Source organism: Rhinatrema bivittatum, chromosome 8, assembly GCF_901001135.1.
Source record: "Rhinatrema bivittatum chromosome 8, aRhiBiv1.1, whole genome shotgun sequence".
In the NCBI taxonomy this organism is placed as follows: domain Eukaryota; kingdom Metazoa; phylum Chordata; class Amphibia; order Gymnophiona; family Rhinatrematidae; genus Rhinatrema; species Rhinatrema bivittatum.
The window spans coordinates 267,450,795-267,463,820 of record NC_042622.1 but is presented as its reverse complement, the minus strand read 5'-3'; the positions used below and the strand labels follow the sequence as shown (position 1 = coordinate 267,463,820).

At 43.9% G+C, this 13,026-nt stretch overlaps 1 protein-coding gene across 1 annotated transcript in view; it reads right to left on the bottom strand.

Annotated features, from left to right (window-relative positions):
* The window catches only part of LONP1 (lon peptidase 1, mitochondrial), a 132,430-nt gene that overhangs the window by 19,658 nt on the left and 99,746 nt on the right, over positions 1-13,026 (bottom strand). The gene's annotated exons all lie outside the window — the stretch shown is intronic.

Genomic DNA, 13,026 nt, shown 5'->3' with positions numbered 1-13,026 from the left:
GATACACAATAACAATGGAGCAGAGATCTAACTAGATAAATGAAGCTTGACCGACGTGCCGCAAATGCGCAGTAGAGAGCAGCTCTACCGCGCATGTGCAGGCGAGCACGTCGGTCAAGTGGAGTGTCAGCTGTTAAAAAACATGGCGACGGCGAGGAGCTCTATCGGCAGTGAGGAGCGGCGGTGGCGACGGCGAGGAGCGGCGGCGAACTCGGTGGTGAAGGAGGGAGGGGGCGGCGGTGGCAGAGAGGAGCAGCGAACTCGGTGGTGAGGGGGGGGGGGGCGGCGAGGAGCAGCGAACTCGGTGGTGAGGGAGGGAGAGTGAGGGGCAGGGAGGAGCTGTGAACTCGGTGGTGAGAGTTGGGGGGGTGAGAGTGGGAGAGGGAGGGGGAAGTGAGAGTGGGAGGGGGAAGGGGGAGGTGAGAGGAGGGGAGGAGAGAGGGGGAGGGGAGGTGAGAGTGGGGAGGGGAGAGTGAGGGGGGAGGTGAGGAGGTGAGGAGAGAGGGAGAGGGAGGTGAGAGGGGGGGAGGTGAGGAGAGAGGGAGGTGAGGGGGGGAGGTGAGAGGGGCTGTGTTTGAAAATGGACTGAAAAAAAAATGTAATGTAGCCCGTTTTAACGGGCTTAACGGCTTGTAAGAAGAGGAGACAACAATTAGTAATAGACGATAAATACCTAGGAGGGAGTATTTCGGGTAGAGGGGGGTGGGGAAGGAGAGGGAGACTGTGGGAGGTGGAGTTCCTGTGCCATATTAGATAGGGATTTCCAAGAAATATTCTAACAATTACAATTGTATAAGATACGGCCATTATTCTTGATTAACCTCATTAACATTTCCTTCATTCAGAACCTGTTTTGCTTTCAAGAAATCTCTGAACTGATTTATTTCAAAGAAAATATATGTTGTTCCTCGAAGTTTTAACATACATTTACATGGGTATTTTATTTTCATTATAGCACTAATGCCTCAGCTTCAGGTTTTAAAGATAAAAAAGCCTTTCGGCGTACCTGAGTATACTTTGCTAGGTCAGGAAATAACCTGACCTTGTTACCTAGAAAATTAATATCCAAATTTTTAAAATATGCTTTCATCACTAAATTCTTTTCCTGTTCAGATTGAAAAGTAATCAAAAGTGTAATATGTATGAGTATCTCCACCTGAGATTTTTCAAGAAACCTTGTTAAATTCTGAAAATCTATGGGATATCTTTCTACATTATCATTAGAAAATTGCTTATTTGATAATTGAACTATCTTCTTTATTTCTGGTACTTTATTTGGTGGAATTTTTAAATTTTCCATCAAATATTTCCTAAAAGTAATAAGCAATGATTCTTCTTTAATTTTGGAAAGTTTAAGACCCGGATATTCACGTATTTAATGTAGTTTTCCAAAAACTCCATTTTTCTAGATGTTATCAACTTATCTCGAGAGATAACTGATGACAAATCTTTCAATCCCTTTACTTCTTCTCCTAGAGATTGTATCTGCACACATTGTTCTGTAAGAATTTTTTGATGATCTTGAGATACAAAATCTAACTTCTGGGAAACATTTTTTAATATTAAAGACTGTTCTTGAATGCTCACAGACAGCTTTCTGATCATGTCCACCAGGGACTCTATAGACACAGCTGATAATTCTTTAATCCCAGTCAATGTCTCATCCTCTACTACCCCAGATTTAAATTCTGGTGTAGAGGACTTGACTATCACTAAATCCTCTACATGGTCTCCAGTTGGTTGTTGTACTGTGGTAGAATTATCTCCATTTCCAACAACAACCAGGGAGGGTTTTAGGGGGGAAGCTGTAAGCAGCTGGCGAGGTTCTGGGGGGCTTAAAGATATTTCTCCCGGTGATAGCAGTATCCCTACCGCTATCACCGGGAGAAATCAATGGGACTAGCACTCCCCTGTGGTATGGCCGAAAGTGCATATTCAGGGATTAGGCAATGTTGTAACAAGGAAGAGGGTTCAGCTGGAAAAACCCTTACCTTGGCTTTTCTTTTATGAGGCATATCGTAAGAAAAAAAATGTTTTAAACTCTGCCAAAATTTCCTGAGTGAGCTCTTATACATAACAAACAAATACACAGAAAACCTCTTATGGGAAGGTTCAGAATTTTCCTAAGTCAAGAAACTAAAATAAACATTATTCTTTAAGAAAATATTTCTGGCCTTTAAATCCGTACAAATCCGGACAAAGCCGCACGCGCGGCTTTGGCGGCGCGCCGGTGGCAGCGGGGTGCCGCAGAGGCGCAGATCTTATGCGCGCCTCTAGCTCCTCCCACTGGCATCAGAATTCAAAGAAGAAATCTTTAAGCAGGCAATAACTCACACTGCAGCAAGAAATGTCCCACACAGACTGTCTGATGAAACTCCAATTGGGAAAAGGATTCCAAACCACCCCTACTCAACCCCTTAAAAGTATGTTATTGTGGGTGCAAGCATTGGGACATTTTGATTTTGGCTGTTACTTGGCCTCAGTGGTACTGATTCCCAAGCATGGTAAAAATCCTCTACTTCCGAAATCTTACAGACCCATATCTGTTCCATTTCTGTTACAAGTTTTCTCTATCCCCCGTTCGATGAAACCGATCTGATATGGTATTTAACCATGAAGTTCGGTATAGAAAAATGCTAAATAAATAAATAAATAAATATCACTCCTAACTCAAGACAACAAAATATTAGCATCCATTCTGGCTACCATATTGAATGGGGTAATTCAAGCTATCATTATCTCCAGATCAGACAGGATTTAAAAGGAACTGGGCACGGTGGAGAGACTCTGGGCATCAATCTCATACTGGGTCGCCATTTCTTTTCTTAGGGGTAGATTTTAAAAACATACGCGTGTACAACCCGGCGCATACACGTTATAAAATCCGGGGCGGCGCACGCGAGGGGAGATTGAAAAAAATGCAATTTTCGCATGGTGACGCAACGCGGCTTTCCCCAGTTCCCTCCCAGTCCGGTCCAATTAAGGAGTGGACTGGAAGGGAACTTCCCTACCCCCCTGCCTATACTCCTTCCCTCTTCCCCTGTCCTCCCTGACCCCTTAATAGGCCCTACCTTTTTTCCCCCCTTTGTTTTAGAACTTACACCAGCTCCTGAGCTAGTGTAAGTTACGTGCGCCAGCATGCTGCCGGCGCGCAATCCCCCGGCACAGTGGCAAATGGCCGCTGTACTGGCCGCCTCCAGCTCTGCCCCCGCCCCCTTGACCGCCCCTTTTCTTCGGCCCGGCTCTTGTGCACATAAGGATTATGCGCAAGGCCCAGACACGTGCGTAGCCCTTTTTTTTTTTTTTTTTTTTTTTTTTTACTCGCGCCGGCCATTTAATATTGGACCGTTAGTGGGCAACCCAGACTTTCAGACCAGGATTAGAAAAAACATATTCCAAACCTGGAAAGAAAAGGGATTATATTGTCTAGGGCATCTTGTTCACCTGGAATTGGAGTATTTTTGCTCATTCCAACAGCTGCAGGAGGTATGGCTGATCCTTAATGATAGCTTCTTTGCATATTTGCAAATCAGGCATTATTGCCAGAGGGTTACAAAGGGTGTCTGGGTTGTATTTACCTTGTCTGATGATGAAAGTTTTCTGGCTACAATTCCCAAGTTTAATAAAATTGGAATTTGGGTTACACACATCAAACTGGCTGCCCAATGGGGATGGGATTTAGGAATCACATTGGAAGAATCTGAGGTGCGCTTGTCTACCCTAAGTGCCCCTCTAACCCCTTGGAACATCTCCAGCTCCCTCACTGGCTTCCTGCTGCAGATATATTTAAAAAAGGTTTTATTGTGAGTTTTTGCCAGCCTTATCAGTGTTTTACATCTAACTTGCCAATGCTTATGCTTTTTCTTATTTTTTTTTCAGTTAGATCTTTTGTACAATTTTTGAAAAGTTTTTTTTTTAGCTAAAATAATTTCTTTCTCCTCATCTTTTAACCCTGCTGGCACTCGCTTGGGCCTTCCTTCCGCCTTTTCGAATGGTCTGGGCTTCCAAAATGGTATTTTTAAACCACGTCCATGCCCTCAAGCAAACTCTTCACCTTTCTGGCTGCACTTTTTAGCTTTTTTTTCTATGTTCCTCATTTCATCAGTCTCCCTTTTATTTTACTTAATATTCTCTTTCCACTATTTAACTTCAATTTGATCACATTATGATCACTGTTGCTGAGCAGCCCACCATCGCTATCTCTCGCAACAAATCCTGAAGTCCACCAAGAATTAGGTCTAAAATAGCTCCCCCTCTCATCGCTTCCCAGACGCTCCATAAAGCAGTCGTTTATTTCATCTAGAAACTTTACCTCTCTGGCAGGTCCTGACATGACTTTTACTGCATCAATATTGGGGTAATTGAAATCAGTTTGCAGACCTGTCTTTCTGTGCGATTGATCACGTACCTGAATGCTGGCGCAGCGGTGATCAAGAACTACAACTTTTGAAATCTGAACAGCGCTGGATATCCAGGCTCGGCATTGTTAGTCCTATGGGTCTCAATACAGATCTCGATCTACATATGTTTTTGGGATAAAAGACCCCTGATACTATCAGTCTGATAGGTCCAGGAACAGACTATTATTCATAAACGTTTTCCTTTAATATTTCCTTGGTTTTGGATTTTTGCGATATTCTAATTCATTGAACTGTTTATATATGATTTGCATTTTTAAGGACGTCACTGTCTGACATCACGTCTGACTGGATATTTAATGAGACGTTCACGTCAGCCTAGTTTCCTCTTTCCTATGAAGAAGATAGTAGAGACGCAGAGTCCATTTTGAAATGGTAGCTTGCGGTGCCAAGATAAGTACTTGTTCATCCTTTTATTATTTAGAACATCTTATTAAGACTATGTTTTGTTGATACTTTCAGGTAAATACTTTTGTATCATCATCTTTCATATGCCCCTGAGGAAGCATTACCGCGAAACACCGGCTGTGTTTATTATTTATAACAAAGAGACTGCTGCCGAAACCTTCTTCATGGATTTATTTTTGGAATTTAATGTCTATTTAGACTTTTAATGAAAATTTAGACACAAAAATATTTTTTATTTAATAATAAAAGATTTTTGATCGTGATGGTGAATGATTAAAAGACCGGTTGGGTTCTTTTTGAGAAATCACGTCAGGCTTTCTGGCACCGTCACTTAGGCTATATTTAAAACAAATTTGGTTTCTCTCATTGTTTACAGTTACGGTAATTGAAATCTCCCATTATTTCTGTGCTGCCAAATTTGTTAACTTGCCTAATTTCTGTTAGCATTTCGATGTCTGTGCGTTCAGTTTGGACAGGCTATTGTGGGTGTACAGAGCCCTTGTGGCAGGCATGACTTGTCATAAAGAGCGGTGAAGAGGCAGTGAAAAACATTTTGACATGTCACACTAAGAAGACATTATTCTTGTTCTCTGTTTTTGATTTTTGATCATAAGTAGATTTATAATTACTAACAAGCATTATAATCTTTTGGCTTCAGTTTTGTGCTTTGCTTTTGCTAGACAGGCAGATGGTGCTGGCTAGATAGAAAGTGCTGTATAAACTGAAAAAGTACTGGTACAGAAACTATGGTTAGGAACACACCAAGGCCATGCTGGCACTGTAGCTAGTTGCAGGCCCAGAGATACCATTTGCATACAAAACAAGAATTAATTTACATGCAGAGGAAGAGCAAATTAACATATGGCATTCAGATTAATTGTTAATAGTAAAAAGCCAATTATAGAAATTTTGACAATTGTTTAACTAGGTTTAGGGGTTGGAAGTGTAAATCCTATATAATGTCTTTATTATCAATAAAATAATCTGAGAGAGAGTGCCTAGCACTCTGCCTGTCTCTCTCTCTCTCCATAAGGTATGCCTTATTACTTGTAGCATTGAAAAAAAGAAGTTTGTCTCCATAGCTGTCGGCTCTTAAGCATCTATTCATTGATCCCGATCAAGTTGTACAGTAGCATACCTCCACTGCTATATTCTACCCATCACACATGGAATTTGTCCATAAAGCTTCTACTGTGCATATACGGGCTGATGCAATATTGGCACGCATTAAAGGGGTGCTCATAACTGAGTGCCCGCTCCCTTAATGCGTGCCGATCCACCTCTCCGGGGCGCCCAATGCTAAATGCAAATGGGCTGCTGCGGTAAAAAAGAGGCACGAAGAGAAAATGTGCACCCCTAGCGCCTCCTCGGCAGTATTTTCTGCCTTTCTGTACACTTTTTGGGCTCTTCAAGACTTAACACCAGCTTCAGAGCTTCAGGGCCAGGTGCCATCAGCGCCATCAACACACCTGCCCTTGGTGCACAAGCCCTTGGCACAGTTGACACATTGGGCCTTAATTCAGCTAATGAAGCTGTTTGCTCTATCGACACATTCAGTATCAGATCTCGCTGCAGTTGGAGCACCAATCCCCAGCATTGTCAAAGTACTCAATACATTTGAGATGGGAGTGGTCACTAAAAGGCCCAAAGAGGGATTCACTACACCTACCTCCCATCATCATGATAGTCATATCTCAGTCTAGGCTTCTTGAGCAAGGATATGCTCCATGCTGTTTCTGGTCTCCATGCATCCACCAGTTCAGATGATCCAGGAGGGAGGTTTGCTCCCTTCTCCCCACCCCTCACCCTGGTAGCTTCTTAAGAAGATGAACTTATACTGCTTTCAGAAGAAGTCTCCCTCCAAACTCTTGGACAGAGGACACAGCAGCCCATAGACCAGTTAGTGGAATTGTTGAAGATTCTTTGCCTCATTGCCAGCTAGGGGCAAGGTGGCCACTTTTCAACTCTCCTGTACCTGTCACCTCCATGCTGTAGGAGATCCTAGGAGGTCCCGGGGTGGGATCTAGTCCTTGATCATCCATCATGGAGATGTTGGTTGTCCTGAGTCACATGGTGACTGCCGTTCATGTGGTCCCATGATTTGCCTCAACATGCAGATTTTCCAGTGGGGCCTCTTGTGTTCAATGGGATCAGTTATTTTAGCCCTGGTTGTCCCCGGTGAGGGTACAGCGCAATGAAGAGATCTCTCCAGTGGCGGCTAGACCCAGATGTCCTGGAGATGGGAGCTTCCCTTTGACTTCTACCTCATCGAGTGATGCTGGTTATAGATGCATCCAGCAGATGGAATATGCACACAAGTCTTTTCAGAAGCCAAGGAACCTGGTTACCAACAGAATATCTGATTCAAATCAATCTTTTGGAGCTTTGAGCAATCAGACATGTACTGAGAGCTTTTTCACATCTCCTTCAGGGAAAGAGAATTCTGATCCAAACCAACAAGCAAGTAGCGAGCAACTAACATCAACAAGCAAGACAGTAGATAAGGTCATAGACCCTCTGCCAGGAATCCCCGAGAATTTGGGAGTGGGCTTGCAGCCACAGAGCCTTCGCACAAGCAACCTACCTTCCTGGGATCTCCAACATGTTGGCAGATCACCTTAACAGATGTTTCATCCTCATGGTTTCTAGATCAAACAGTGGATGCAGGTTGTTCGATCTCTGGGGTCACCCAATCGATCAATTTGTTTGCATCAGAGAACAACAGGAAGGTGGAAAAATTCTGCCCCATTCTTCAAAGCAAGCTCAGATCTGCTCCAAACACTTTTCTGCTCAAATGGGATGTAGATATACTATAAGCTTTTCTACCATTTTCTTTGGTGGCCAAAACAGTACAAAAAGCACACAAGGCTTGGGCACTGGGCTGCAGGGCAGCCCAGACAAGTTCAATTCTTGTACCTTGTCTGGTTGTCAATCAGCCGTTTGATCCCCCTGGGATCCAGTCAGGAGGATTGTCTATGTCAACCGAACTTTCTTTCTCTCAACTTGACGGCGTGGATGTTGAGTGCTCGCTAATCTCATCACTGTCATTATCTAAAGAAGATGAGGATATTGTAATTTTTGCCAGAAATACTTCAAGAAAAAGTTTACAGTTTTAAATGGAAAGACGGTAACTTTCAAACTGGCGCAAGGGCACACGTGTGTGTCAGCCTGTGCCCCAAGATGTGCTATTTTATGACTTGCGTGTGTATATGCGCACGTTAGAAAATAGCCTGGCTGCATACGTGGGCCAAGTTTTAAGTGGGCGGGCGCATGTGCGCGCAAATCGAGAGATTTTAAAAAGGGGCACGCGCCGCTATTCCCAGTTTTACCAGTTCATCTCTAGTTCGCCCAGTTAAGAGATAGGCCTTCCAAAACCCCCTAGTTTAATAGCCTTCATTCCCTCCCGTTATCCCAGACCCTTAAAACCCCACAGATCTGTCAATTGTTATTTTTTAACTTGCACGTCATCCATAGTGTAAGTAAAGTTATGCAGTATGGAGCCTCGGCGTGCACCAGATCGTGAAAGTATTTACACGTACATCTCAGGTTCTCACCCTGAAACACTCATGCCCTGCCCGAACCACAGCCACACCCCTTCCCTGTTTGAAAATTTCCAAGATATGCGTGCTCCGGGAGATACGCACATATCTCAGTAACTTTTAAAATCCGCTCGGTGCATGCAAGCTCAACATATTTGCGCATCTCCTAATTAATGCATGCATTGGGCTTTTAAAATTCATCTTAAAAGATTTTCATCTTAATGTCCAGCATCCTTTCTGGACCCGTTTGCCTACGAGCCAAAGCCAAAGTGCTTATTCTCTCTCTCTCCTCCTTGGGTCTCAGTACATCATTGACCAATGTACATCTTGGTACCACTGCGGCTTACAATATTCAAGTGGATGGCAAACAATTATCCATACATCCTTTAGTGTCAAAGTTTACAAAAGGCTTGTGGCATATGAGATCTCTAGTCACCAAGCCCCCAGAGCCATGGGATCTCAATGTGGTATTGGCATAACTAATGAAACCATTTTACGAACCGTTAGAGTTGGCGTCTTTGAAATTCCTTACCTGAGAAGTTGTGTTCCTAGATACCATTACTTTGGATTGGCTAGAAGAGTCGGTGAGCTTCAGGCATTGGTTATTACTCACCCATAACCACAGTTATTCCACAACAGAGTAATGCTCTGCACTCACCCCAAATTTCTGCCAAAAGTAGTTTTTGCAGTTCATTTGAATCAAGCTATTATGTTACCCATATTCTTTAAAAAAAACCTCATGCACATGAAGTGGGGAAGACCCTCCATTGTTTGGACTGCAAAAACGCCTTAGCTTATTATCTAACGAGAACTCAACCATATTTTCAGGCTTCTTAACTCTTTGTCTCTTACGATCATAACAGTCTTAGAATAGTGGTTGCCAAGCACAAGTTGTCCAACTGGCTAGTAGACTCTATTGCGCATTGCTATGTTCTAACTAGCTTCCAGATCATAGGCTGTCAAGGCTCATCAAGTGACAGCCATGACTAGGCTCAGTGGCTCATCTGCGAGCCGTGTCCATGGAAGACATTTGCAAAACTGCACCTTGGTCATTGGTTCACACAGTCACATCTGTAAAATTAAGAAATGACAGCAATTTTGGGCAAGCAATCAACTCTCCATGGGGGTGGGGGTGGGGGGTGTCTAGGATGATTTTCAGTAAGTGCTCTGCTGCAACCTTAGCTTGGGACTCCCCATGTGTCATGGTTAATTCAGTCCTGCTTCTTGACAGAGAAAGCAAGCTTGTTTACCATAAACAGGATTCTCCTTATGCAGCAGGATGAATTGGCCACGCTTAATACCTGCCTGCCTCTCCGGAGAGTCAACTACCTAGCTAAAACTGCAGTCAACTAAGGGGCTCAAAAAGCAGTGAACACACATGAACTCCCGCACATGCCCAGTAGAGCTAGGAGAGAAGGGTCTGTTGGCTCCATAGGATATCACCACTCACGTGTTATAGCTAATTCATCCTGCTGCTTACAAAGAACTTTGTTTACAGTAAACAATGAGAAATTACTACTTACCTGATAATTTCCTTTTTCTTTAGGACAGATGAATCCAGAACAAGTGTGTTATGCACCTCTACCAGTAGATGGAGACAGAGTAAGCTGACATCACAGTATATATACCCCTGCAGTGACATCAGCCTGCCAGTATTCTCTTTAAAAGCAACTGTGGACAGACAGCAACATAGAAATGACGGCAGAAAAAGACCAATCGGCCCATCCAGTCTGCCCAGCAAGCTCCCACACTTATTTTCCCATACTTATCTGTTTCATCAACCACCAAGTCCAGGGCCCTTTTTGGTAACTGTTTGATTCAAATTTCCTGCCGTCCCCTGTCATTGATGCAGAGAGTAATGTTGGAGTTGCATCAAAGGTGAGCATAAGGCTTAATGGTTAAGGATAGTAACTGCCGCATCAAGCAAGTTACCCCAATGCTTATTTACCCTGACTGCACAGAACAATGCTTTGTTGGATGTAGTCTGAATGTAAATCCTGTTTTCCACATTTCCCCCTGCCGTAGAATCAGAGAGCAACACTGTTTATTCATTCAAGGTGATGTATCAGGCTTAACTGGTTTAGGGTAGTAACTGCCGTAATAAGCAAGCTACCCCCACGCTTATTTGTTTAACCAGATTGTGAAGTTCAGTCCTTGTTGGTAGTTATCTGAATGCAGATCCTCTTTTCCACATTTCCCCTTGCCGTTGAAGCAGAGAGCAATGTTGGAGTTATATTAACCATGCGAAGGCTTATTGAGTAAGGGTAGTAATCACCAGGTACTAGCCTCCACGCCAGAATCCATCCCCATGGCTCTTCTCTTCATTCCCATCCGCTAGCCTTTATGGATCCACAGTGTTTATCCTATGCCCCCTTGAAATCCTTCACAGTTTTAGTCTTCACCACTTCCTCTGCAAGGGTATTCCTGGCATCCACCACCCTCTCTGTGAAGAAATACGTCCTGACATTGGTTCTGAGTCTTCCTCCCTGGAGCTTCAAATCGTGGCCCCTAGGTTCTGCTGATTTTTTTCCAATGTAAAAGGTTTGTTGTTGACCATGGATCATTAAAACCTTTCAAGTATCTTAAAGTCTGTATCATATCACCCCTGTTCTTCCTTTCCTCCAGGGTGTACATATTTAGGTTCTTCAATCTCTCCTCATAAGTCATTTTATGTAGACCATCCACCTTTTTGGTTGCCCTTCTCTGGACCACCTCCATCCTATCTGTGTCCCTTTGGAGATACGGTCTCCAGAACTGAACACAGTACTCCAGGTGAGGCCTCACCAACGCCCTGTACAAGGGGATCATCACTTCCTTTCTCTTACTAGATATTCCTCTCTCTATGCAGCCCAGCATTCTTCTGGCTTTATCTATCGTCTTGTCACATTGTTTCACCGACTTTAGATCTTTAGACACTATCACCCCAAGGTCTCTAAAATAAATCTCTCACCCAACATGGGGTTTGAACCCATGAGCCAGAGAGGTCACACGCTTTACTATTTGAGCTACTCAGGCTTGTAGACTTTTTTTTTTTCCAGAAGTTGTTTGAACTCACAATCGTTGCTTAAGCCACATTTCCTACTGCTATATGCATTCAAAGCGCTCACCAATTGCACCACTGGGGTAAGACACAAAGTAATCCTTGTAATACTAGCCATGGAGGACGACCATAATACAACCATTTGGCAGCCAAGGGAGGGAAGCTGGATTCATTTGACTGTTCTAAAGAAAAGGAAATTATTAGGTAAGTAGTAATTTTTCATTTCTTAGCATCCAGTCAGATGAATCCAGAACAAATGGGAGGTATCCAAACTGCTCCCAAATAGGGCGGTAGGCTGCCCGTGGTCCTGTCAAAACCACATGTGCAAACGCTATGTCTTCCCGGGCCTGCACATCCAGATGATAATACCTGGAAAAAGTGTGTAACGAGGACCATGTCTCAGCTCGGCAAATGTCGATGGGAGTCAACCATTCACTTCCACTCATGACACTGCCTGAGCCCGAGTGGAATGAGCCCTGACCTGACTAGGTAATGGCTTCCCAACATAAAAGTATGCAGCCGTGACTACCTCCTTAATCCAGCAAGCCACTCCCTGCCTAGTAACACACTGAAGGACAAAACAGGTGATCCGTCCTCTGTAAAGGCTTAGTAACCTCCAGATACTGGACAATATGTCTCTTTGACATCCAAGAGTCGCAACAGACGATACTCCTCTACATTTCTTTCTCTGTCCAGAGATGGCAGGGGATCGACTGATTCAAGTGAAAGTCAGTGACCACCTTCGGTAGAAAGGAAGGAATTGTACACAGTTGTACCACCCCTGGAGTCACCCGGAAGAATGGCTCCCAGCAAGGCCTGCAGTTCCCTACACACAGAGCAATTGCCACAAGAAACACCGTTTTGAAAGTCAGCAACCGCAAGGTCAGGTTACACATTAGTCTAAATGTAGGACCCGCTAAGAAATTCAATTCCAAATTAAGACTCCATAAAGCCACCGAAAACTGCAACGGAGGATAAAGATGTTTCACTCCTTTCAGAAACTGGCCACATCTGGATGAGCTAACAAGGATCCGTCCTTCACCTGACCTCTGAAACAGGCGAGAGCCACTACTTGTACCTTTAAGGAATTAAATGCCAAGCCTTTATTCAAGCCATCCTGCAAAAATTCCAAAATAAGCGAGATCTTGACTGAACAAGGAAGAGTACCTCAATCCTCACACCAGCCTCAAACACTCGCCAAACCCGCACATAGGCCAAGGAAGTGGAGAATTTTCTAGCTCTTAGCAAGGTGGAAATCACTACCGCAGAGTATCCACGTTTCAAGCGAGCCCTTTCAAGGGCCATACCATAAGAAAAAATCGATTTGGATTTTCATGAAGAATAGGGTCCTGACGCAACAGATCCCTGTGTGCTGAAAGCTGAAGGGGCGACTCTGCCAGGAGCCATTGCAGATCTGCATACCACGGTCTCCTGGGCCAATCTGGAGCAACCAAGAACACCATTCCTCTGTGGTACTCGATCCTTCAGACTAATCTGCCCAACATGGGCCATGGAGGAAAGGCATTCAGCAACTTGTCTTCTGAACACTCCTACACCAAGGCATCGATCCCCAATGACTTCAGAGCTCTCCTGCGACTGAAGAATCACGGAACTTTCACAT